Raw genomic sequence first — 11,607 nt, 5'->3', positions numbered from 1 at the left:
CTGAAATCCAGCTACAGAATTTTTTGTCCTAAACCTCTTATAGTGTGCTATAGCTCATCTCGAAGAGGGCATTCTTAGCTTCGATTTTCACTAAAATTTTCTGAAATCGAAGCTCCCTAGCAAAAGTTATAGCCATTTTTCTGACAGGGGGTACTGCAGGACTGCAGTAATATGGCAGGACATAAAGGCAAAAATAAGGTCCATGAAGATTATGCTTAGCAAATCAGGGATTCCATGATGGATAGTACACTTCAAGAGATCCCTGAAGAGCTTCAACAACAAGGAGAAGTCAGTATACTCAATAATACTTTGTGTGCCCATGAACAGACATAGGGAATGACATGAGGCCATCTTGTCAAGAATGGAGCAGATGGTTCTATCTACTGATCAAACCAAGGCTTCTATTGATAAGTTGGTGGAATCCAATAAACAAATTATGGCACAAATTTCTAAATTCATGCAGTTGCAAATGGCATCAAGAGAAGCTAATGAAAAGGCTTGTTCAAACAGTGGCCCTTCAGCCCCACTTCAGCCATCTAACCAAAATGGTCATGGAAATGGGATTATTGGAAGAAGAGGCATTCCAAATAGTCAGTATGAAGTAGGAGAGGCTTCACAGAGGCATGATGACTATTTGGGTAGTTTGAATGGGGCCAATACTCAAGCTTTTGGACTGCATACTCAAAATTCCAGGGGTGCTCTACCAACAGGAAGATTACATAGTAATTCTCAACCACCTGTTGGAAGATTTCCATCTCAATTTGGAGGCTCCGTACTTGGTAATCCTGATCAGCCAATTTTGGGACAGCAACCCTTTCATGAAAGGGAGTTTAAGGACAAAATTGTCTTAGCCAAATTTAATGGTCAGCCATCTTCATCATCTGATTTAGAGGAATGGACCTCTAAGATGGAGTCCTACTTTGGCATATATCCTAAAACTGATGACATGAAGATTCACTTTGCTTCCTTGCATTTGGAGGGATTTGCCCATACTTGGTGGAGGTATATCAAGAAAGAAAATATACTTGTAGAGAATTGGGAAGCTTTCAAGGCACTTATGGCTGAAGTCTTTGTTTCGCCTCTTGAGAAAGAGAAGTTAGCACGGAGATGGTATGGTTTGGAACAAAGGGGCTTAAGTGTAAGAGAGTACACAAACCAATTCCTCAACCTGACCATGTATGTGGAAAGCATCAGTGATGAGGCTAAGCTTCACAAGTTTATGTATGGTCTGGAGCCATCTTTATCAGCTGATGTTATGGCACAAAATCCTACTTCACTTTTTAAGGCTATTGAGCTTGCGGAGCGCTATGGAAGAAAGTATAGAAAAGAATCTTCATTTCAGCCTGGTTTTGGACAGCCAAGGACTGTTTTAAAGCAGGGACAAGTTGGTAACACTTATGGCAGTAATCATGTGCCCAATGGAAGCTCACGAGTACCAACTTATCCTCCATTCAATGCTTCTAGGCCTCAAAGTAATTTCAGGACAGCAAACAGTCCAAGAGTTGATTTCAAATAGGGGGACAGCAAGCCTAAGTCCATCTCAGCTAATACAAATCCTAAATCTATTCCCATGGATCTTTACAAAGAAAGGAAGGACAAAGGCTTATGTTTCAAGTGCGGGGAAAAGTATACACCTGATCATGCTTCAAAGTGTGTATACAAAAATGCCAAACCTAAGCTTCAGAGTATATTGGTTTTTGAGGATTTTGAAGATGACATAGATGAAGCTAATGCAGTGGCACTTAATGCTGAAAATGAAGATCTTGAGGAGGAAGTTGGGCAGGAGTATTTTTATGATCCAGCCGCCTACTCTTTTCCTTTTGATCCAGGTGGAAGCGTTCCGTTTGACCCAGGTGGATCTTGTGATGAGTCGCTTTGCTGCCACTAATTGTTCTATCTCTATGGATGCTTGGATGGGATCTAAGAGCCCTAATACACTCTGTATGAAGGGAAGCATATGTGGAAAGCCAGTGTTCATCCTGATAGACAGTGGTAGTACTCATAGTTTTGTGAATAAGTCCATCATGGACAAGCTAAATTGTGTTCCCATAGACTTACAACAGCCCATTAGAGTTCAAGTGGCTAATGGTGAAGAAGAAATCAGCACACAGATTTTCCCACAGGTTTCTTTACACTTGGCTGAAAATTTTGAAGCCAAGGTAAACCTGATCACTTTGGAAATGGGACCTATAGATATTGTACTCAGCTGTGATTGGTTGATGACACTAGGCAGGATCACTATGGATTTCTCACAGTTATATATGGAGTTTATCTCCAATGGACAGCTTATCCATTTACAGGGGATTCCTAGTAGATCAAATTTTCAGCTTATCACCATCCAACAACTCAAAAGAGAGTACAAGAAGCGCTCACAAATATTTATTTTGCATTTGAATAAAGAAACACAGGATCAGCCCAATAACTCAACAAACCACCCAGCCTTGACAGCTCTTCTTAAGGAGTACATAGATCTATTTGAAGTACCTACTTCATTGCCTCCTAAGAGAGCAGTGGATCACCCCATTGATTTGGAGCCCAACTCAAAGACAATCAATAAGCCACCTTACAGATTATCAAAGTGTGAACGAGAGGAAGTAGCAAAGCAATTCAAAGAACTTCTTGAAATGGGATTCATTGAACCAAGTTCTTCACCTTACGCATCTCCAGTCCTATTAGTCAAAAAGAAAGATGGATCTTTCAGAATGTGCATTGACTACAGGGATCTCAATAAGATAACAGTGAAGAACAGGTATCCTATACCCAAGATTGATGATTTGCTTGATGAGCTTAAGGGGGCTCGATTCTTTACGAAGATTGATTTGAGATCAGGGTATCATCAGATTCGCATGCGAGAGGGTGATGAAGTCAAGACTGCTTTCAGGACTGATCGTTGGCTCTATCATTTCTTAGTGATGCCATTTGGACTTACAAACACTCCAGCTACCTTCCAAAGCCTGATGAATAAGATTTTACAACCTTTCCTCTTTCAGTTTGTCTTGGTGTTCTTTGATGACATCTTGATCTATAGCAAGACTTTACAGGATCACTTGGCACATATGAGGAAGGTTTTTGATGTATTGAGACATCATAGGCTTTTTGCTAAGGAGAAGAAGTGTTCTTTCATGCAGACTGAAGTGGAATACTTGGGACATATTGTCAGTGAAAAAGGAATATAGGCTGATCCCAAGAAGGTGCAATGCATAAGAGATTGGCCAACGCCTACTACTACCACCTCTCTTAGAGGATTCCTTGGTCTATCTTCATTCTATCACCGATTTATTAAGCATTATGCGGCAATTGCAGCTCCTTTGACTGACAGGTTGAAGAAGGAGGCTTTCTTTTGGGATGCTCTTGCAGATAGCAGCTTCAACCAGTTAAAGGAACTCCTTATCTTTGCTCCTATCTTAGTATGCCCAGATTTCTCCAAAGAGTTTACTATACAGTGTGATGCTAGTGGTCGTGGCATTGGGGCTGTTTTGCTTCAGGAGCATGGAGTAATTGCATTTGAGAGCCGTAAGCTTACAGATAAGGAAATGGCCATGAATGTTTATGACCAGGAGATGTTGGCTATATTGCATGCAATCAAGAAGTGGCACCATTACTTATATGGCAGCCGATTTAGAGTACATAATGATCACAGGGTACTCAAGTATTTCCTTAGTCAAATCTTACTCCAAAGCAACGTCGTTGGGTAGCTACATTATGATTTTGACATCACTCATACAAGGGGCAAAGATAACATAGTGGCTGATTCTCTTTCTCGTATGTGGGCCTGCAAAGTTTCAGCTATGACAAAATTACATAACGACTGGATTGAAGAATTACAGGAGTCCTATCTTTTAGATGAGGAATTCAGCCAAATCTTTCAGAAATTACAGCAATGTCTTATGGAAGAAAACTCACATTACCAGCTTAAAAATGGTCTTATTTGATGGAAAGGCAAGATTGTTATTCCCTCTACTTCTTCTTTTAAGCGGAAAATTATGGAGGAGTTACATTCTTTACCTCTAGCTGGACACTTAGGAGTTTTCAAGACCTATGACAGGATCAGTAAAAGCTTTTATTGGAAAGGACTGTGGAAAGATATCAAGGACTTTGTTATGAAATGTATGCCTTGTCAGCAAAATAAGGACAGCACCCATAAGCTAGGAGGTTTATTACAGCCATTGCTTATTCCTACGGGTAAATGGACTCATATTACTATGGATTTCATTACTAGCTTACCTACTACCAAGAAGGGATGGAATAGTATTTATGTGGTGGTAGATAGACTCACCAAGGCAGATCATTTTATTCCAACCAAGATTCAGTTTACTGCTTCTCAAGTGGCCAACCAGTTTATGGAGCATATTTTTAGACTGCATGGATTACCGCAGGTGATTGTCCATGATAGAGACTCAAAATTTATGAGTAACTTTTGGCAGGCGGTATTTACATCTATGGGCACTAAATTGGCTCCATCTACGGCTTATCATCCTCAAACTGATGGACAGACAAAGAGAGTTAATAAATGGTTGGAGACTTATCTTCGCCATTTTTTCTATGATGTCCAAACCTCATGGAATTCTTGGTTACACTTGGCTGAGTTTGCTTATAACAATTCCACTCATGCGAGCATAGGAGTTTCACCCTTTGAGGCTTTGTATGGTTATAAGGTGCCCTTACCCACATTCATCTTTAATGAAAAGATCAATCCTCATGGGAAGGAGGAGTTGGAAAGAATGCAGACCCTTCTTCAGCAATGCAAGGTGAATCTAAGGAAGGCTCAAGATCAAATGAAGATGTATGCTGATGAGAAGAAGAGGCCTTTAGAGTTCCAAGAAAGAGAGCTGGTTTTGTTGAAGGTGCCCAAATCCAAGTATTCTACGTTAAAAGATAGATCTAGTAATAAGCTTGCCCACAGGTTTTATGGCCCTTACCGGATCCTCAAGCGAATTGGAGATTTGGCATACAAACTAGAGCTTCCCTCTTCTACAAAGATTCATAACGTCTTCCATGTTAGTTCACTCAAGCCCTATTATGGTGATCCAGTGGATATAGTTGATGAGTTGCCACCCATTGATTAAGATGGTCTTATTCAGTACATCCCAGAGGTTGTTATAGGTCAGTGTGAAAAGAAGCTTCGATCACGTTCTATTGTGGAATATTTGATCAAATGGAGAGGTTTACCACCTGAAGAGGCTTCTTGGAGACCTGGTTCTATATTGGATGAGTATCCATACTTGAGGGAGACATTGGTGGCTGAAGCCTATTGCTTATGGAGCTAGTAATGATGCAGACTGGTTCAGTGTCGCACGTTGTTTTAGAACAGTTTTTATTGTGCCTAATTTTCAGAGTTAAGCTATCTATATGGGCTTAAAGTACCTTTCAAGAGCTTCGTTTTAATATATGATATGTCCCATTTGGACACTCCTATCAAAAGTTATGGCAGATTTGGTCCAGCAGGGTCTGTTTACTCAGCAAGCTGTCTACTTTGTTTCGGGATTATTTGTTGAAGACTTTATGGCTCCATTTGCTTCTAAAGTATTCCAAATCCTGTATATAGTTGGGGCTTACTTCTGTTCTTCAATTTCAGCTCATGTAGTGATTGTATTTCATTCAATTTCCATTTGTAAAGTTGTAAAAACATAGTAGTACTCTGTTCTATCCATCTTTTTCTAGACGTTATCAGGTTTGTTTTTTAGGACAAAAACTTTTGGGAAGGGATGGATTATGAGAAGTTGGGAATAACAAATTAGTGTAATAACATTGATATTATGCCATGTCACACTGACATTGGTATAAAAGGAGAGGAGATGTAATTTTTCACATCTTTTTGACACAATAATACAATTACAGACTTTCTCTTCCTTCTTGCTCACAGCTTCTATGGCTTCCCCTTCTTTCATGTCTTTCTCTCTCTAAATCTAGTCTTTCTCTCTCCTTGTCACTCTTCTTCTCTCTCTTCCTGCAGTCTTTCTCTCTCTTCTATAGCCTTCTCTCTCCTCTTTCTCTCTCCCTAGTTCTCTCTCTAACACTCTTTGCCTTCTACTTGTGCAAGCTCAATAGCTCCTAAAATTTTATGTTAAAATGTAAGAAGGTTTATATGGAATCTTAATAATGTATATTAAACTAGTTCGTTATGTGTTGTAAACCAAGACATTTTAGTTGATGTTAATTCTATTGAGTTACAAGAGAAGAAATCCCTTCTCAAACAAATTAAAAAAGAAAAAGAGAATGAGAACACAAACCAGTTGTTTGTCGTAATGTAGACAAAATGGAAAACGATGACGGTCGTGATGTCCAAGATTGCGAGGTATGTCTTAATCAGCATATCCTGTATCCTTGCTCTCAATGCAAGCTGGCAATCAAACGAAAGCGTCGCTTGTCTACAGAACACGTACGACGCTTCGGCGAGTTCCAATCGAAAATCATTGATTAATCGATCTCAAACTTTGAGCGAATGGTAAGAAAAGTGTATATTAATCATGTCTTACATTTGCAAACTAATTGAATATCATATACAAAAACATTAAACATGGCTGTAAAGTTTATGTAGAGAGGTAATGTCTCATCCCAAGGAGGAATGTACCTATTGCAGCCCCAGTTATAGAAGAGTTTATGCACGTGCGATGGATAGAGTGCCTAAGCCAATCCACCACTTGGAAGGCATGAATCAATCTATATTGTCAATACCAGAGAAGACAGGCAACCTTTCAAACCTTCCTCTAATCTTGGAGCCTGAGATGAAGGCAATTATCGATGCATTGATACCCATGGATGCCGAGGCATCTGATCCACTAAGAGAGGAAGCATCCATACCATTATATGATGGGTATCAAGTATCTCACCTGAAGACGCTGCTTGCACTCTTAAGTGTACAAACAAAATATGGGTTGAGTAATGCAAATGTGATCGAGTTGTTCAGGTACATTCTACGTACGCTCCGTTGATTTTTTTCAGCACCATTATAAAAAACACTTATGCTTTTTCAAGGTGTTTTATGATTTTTTTTTAGGTTGCTAAAGTATCATATATTACCACTTGGAAATACCATGCATAAGTCTTGTGATGATGCATGACATGTTTTACAAAAGCTTGGCATGGACTACAACAGCATCCATTCATGTGTCAACAATTGCGTGTTGTTTCGAGGAGAGTACGGGACTATGAAAACATGTCCAAAGTGTGATGCTCACAAGTATCGACAAGACTTACAAGTGCAAACGATCCCTCAGAAAGTTCTTAGACACTTTTCACCTATCCCATATATACATCACATATTTCGTACATCAAGTATAGGTAGCTTAACAATGTGTCCTATGTAGAATAGATCCAAAAATGGAGTCCAACGAATATCAATGAATTCACATGCATGGATCCACATTGACTCTACCTTTCCAAGCTTTGTACAAGAGTTGCAAAGGTCACGAACCATGAAAAAGATGGTATATTAAGGACATACTGCTTTCTTGCCAGAGGGTCATGAACTGAGGGAAGGTTTTCTTGGATGACCTCTAGTACGAATGAATGCCCAAAGCTAGTATGAGTTGAAAATTGTCCACATAGAGTCACATCCAAACGGAATGCGATGGTTCTCGATTTTCTACGAGTTTCCATATTGGACCCACTTATAGATCAACCACTTATTGGATCCCATGCATATTTCCAAAAATGTGGGCAGCTTACTATGGGACCATATCATAGGAAAGAGAGACACTGTAGGGGCATAAATGGATTTGAAGGAGGTAGATAAGATGGAGGTGCTTTTGCCACAATCGAGCGCCGATGGTTGCTTGCAACTACCTCACACTCCTTGGAATTTGTCCACTAAAGAAGAGCGCTTATGAAGCAAATTATCAGGTCTATCTGCATCCCGATGGGTATGATGCATTCTCTCATATCCACTTTTTCTAAAGATGACGAACTATCAGGGCTAAAATCCCATGATTGGCATAAGATATATCAGGTACCTCTTCTGGATCTACATTGTAAGTGGCCTGTGTATTTTGCTATTTAGTGTCTAGTTGGTGTTCGTAATGCTTCTTCCTTTGTGGCAGTTTGTACTATCGATCGTGATCGCGAGATGCCTCACTCCAAAAATATGCAGAGCAATTTAAAGGTTGTCAAATTTAGTGCAATGGATCTCTCAGAAGGAGATCAAGACATCCTCTATTGAATCCGTAAGGTAGGAAGTAGTGGAGATGGTCTGTCTCTTTGAGAAGTACCTGCCTACCAGTGTACTCACGATGCAAACCCACCTCATGGTACATCTTGTAGATAAAGTGGAGATTGTGGGACTCGTCCATATGCAATGGATGTTCTTCTTGGAGCACTTCATGGAAACCCTGAAAGGCTTTGTGCAACAATGAGCTTGGACAGAAGGTAGCATGGCTGAAGGTTGGGTGGTGTTGGAGGCATTAGTGCATATTTCACAGTGGCTACCGATGGTGGATTCAAAAAACAGTATACTATGGTCACCTAAAAGACAATAGACTGACGAAAGATGTGGTGGTTGGAAATGGGGTAGAAAAAATGATGGATGCTGCAATGGAGGAGAAAGTGAATCGTTTTTGTATGTTTCACCACCATGCATGCATGGAGATGTGACTCGTTAGTAGGTACGACCAAGCCAAGAAAGATCGAGAAGAAGCGCAATCGGAATTTCAATATAATATACACCATCGACCGATCCAATATCCTGAGGTCATGGAGGAGGTGTCATGGTTTATGTCTATGCGATGGTTACATGGAGCTTTGATCACAGCTTCTCATGAAGGGGTGGAGGTCTCTACTAAGGAGTGGGAATTCTCAAGGGGTTGTAGTCCGAAGGTGACAACATGTTTTATAAGCTGTCATATCTAGATTTTATATATGATAACTAATCTAACCAATTCAATGTACATTATAAAATTTACAATGTGGCATAGTCACGTGGGCAACATTTCTGCATCAAACGCATCAACAAAATGCACTCCACAACGAATTGTGGTGTCATGGCAAAGTTTGAACAAGAGAGCCAACGGCGAGCCACAAATTCAAGCACCGTTATAGATGAGATGGAGTATTTTGGGAACTTGCAAAGTGTTATCTCAGTGGATTATCGTAGCTTCTCCATGATCATATTCGATGTGCAGTGGTTGTTGAAAGTGGTATTGGAAGGAGCCGGGGCAACTGTTCAGTGAGATCCATCTGGATTTCTCGAAATCGATTCTGAGAAAAGATAGACGGATCTGCATGACATGTTTGTCTTGTCGGCCCATTGTGAACAAGTGCATGAATTATTTTTTTTAATGTTTTCACGACACATATATGTCACAAATGTTGAATCTCTCTTACATGTGATTTTGAATAGGTAATTTTCTATCCAACCCCTGACAACCTCAATGGTGGTATGTTGTGCCTTCAGCTCCTTGGAGTGCAAGAGTGTATGATGAAAACAATGTTCCTAATGTAGATGAGGAGAGTATGCAGGTGGAGGGGTCAATATTGCAAGGGTTGGAGATCAAAGATGGATTGGAGCATGTAGAGGAGGCAAAATCGAGTAATGATGATGGAAAGACAGGAGGCCAAGAATTCTTTGAGAACAAGATAGACTCATCCTTTTGTGGTGACATGTCTATCAACCTTCCAGTGTATGCAGACTTGTGCCATGAGATTGACATGGGACCATAAGCTATGTCATACTTGCAGCATCTGCCTACTCAATTCATTGATGAATCGCTTATAAAGGTACTCCAGAATATGCATTTTAAGAAACGTCAAGATTTTTCGTGTTATATTACCATGCTTTGCTTGAATCTTTATATTGATTATACTAACATTATTTTCTATTTGTGTAGGTGACCTTTGACAATGTTTGGAGAGCAGGATGAGTCAAGGGATAAGCAACAAGGAGTACACGAGATATTGATACATATCTACAGATCAGATGGCCCGATTCAGAGATATGGCACACCAGGAGCTGTCTTGGACACTATCAAACCATTCTGTTATATCTACTTTGGCATGCTCTGATGCTTTGGTTTCTAGTAAACGAGGTCTACGCTCAGAGACTGGGCCCACTCAGAGGGAGTGATTCTGGGGGGGGACTACAAAGATGTGGATGTTGTGAGTCTGCGGCGGTCAACTCAAGATACAGGTGCTACTCCTCACTCTCGTGCAAGTTCGAGAGAGTGGCTTATGTAGGTATTGTGGAGGCACTGATGCAGTGTCTCCATCTTGTCGTTCTAGTTAAGGCATGTCACCTATAGGATTTGTCACACTTGTGGAGACATGTACTCCAGTGACTCTAGCTTTTGCTCATTTGTTCGCAGGTGGCACCCCTATGGGTGCTATTTCGAGAGATACCACCTCCGTGGATACAACCTAGTTATGCCGAGGAGTGCGATTTTAGGTGGGAGAGGACACATCTTAGACATACCCTAGAGGGGTATGGATACCTCGTAGATGATAGGATAGGATCCGTGATCATGAATGATGAGGGAAGGAGGGTGATGTCTTGCATGAGAGAGTTGTGCCAACAAGTTTTTCAGCACAATATCTTGGACCATTGGAAGAACATACTATGGGAGCTTTCACTCAACTGCCAAGACCCACATGGACCGTTTATTGTTCAAGCATTCCAAGCCGAGCACTAATGGCTACCTCTCACATAGCCGACGCACCATCCATACCTACAGGTGTAGTGAGCTTATCTCCATGTCGATCGAGTTACCTCCTCTCCCCTGCACTCTGGTAGCTCCACGATCCAAGTGTAAGATTCAAGCACGCTCCATCCTCAAGCTCCACGCTCCAAGCTCCATTGCCACGAGCAAGACAAGAGAAGAGAAGAGAAGAGAAGAAGAGAGGAGAAGATGGAGAGCTTCTCCTCCCCAGTCCCTCACCCTCACACACTTACTCCCTCACACTCTCACACTCCCTCTCTCAAGCATAAGCTCAAGCAAGCAAGAACAAGAAGAAGAAGAAGAAGAAGAGAAGAGCCACTTTTGGCCACACATAAGAATGAGCTTCTCATTCACTTTTCAACTTTATATACAAAACCCTAAATCCCTCTTAGACAGTCATACCCTTATCCCCTTTTTTACATGGCCGGCCGTGGCTTAGGCCCTTTTTCCCATTGTCCTTCTATCTTCCTAGCTTCCTTTCCACCGCCCGTCTACATTTACAAATTCCACGGGTGAGAGCCCGGCGCTCCTTGAATTAGACCATGATGCGCTTGCGCTTTTTACAAAAGTATTGACTTGTGATTTTCCTTGCATGCCTTTCTCCCTTATTCAGGACTTTCCTCCTTGTGTGTCTTTGTCTTCCGTTTATCTTTGCCTTGGCCTTTGTCTTATGCTTTAGCTTTTCTGGATTTTCCACCTTCGTTCATTTGAGGGTTAACATTACCCCCTGCTAGACGAGTGCCACAGTCCCGTGGCACTCACCATCCTAGGTAGCAGGCTTTAGCATGCATCGAAGTCGTGGGTGGCAAGGACATCTGTGGTTGCCATGGCGGAGTGTTGGTAGTGGTGGGGAGGAAGGTCATTGGGGGCATGGTGGTGGTTTAGGTGGCTGGTGGTAGGGCTATTGGAGTTGGTGGTAGGGCTGTTCTTTGGGGGGGTTGCACTGATGGAGTACAAGTGG

Source organism: Lygodium microphyllum, chromosome 5 (assembly GCF_053477565.2).
Source record: "Lygodium microphyllum isolate KBCC chromosome 5, Lygodium_microphyllum_v1.1.10, whole genome shotgun sequence".
NCBI lineage: Eukaryota > Viridiplantae > Streptophyta > Polypodiopsida > Schizaeales > Lygodiaceae > Lygodium > Lygodium microphyllum.
This window is presented reverse-complemented; position numbering follows the sequence as displayed.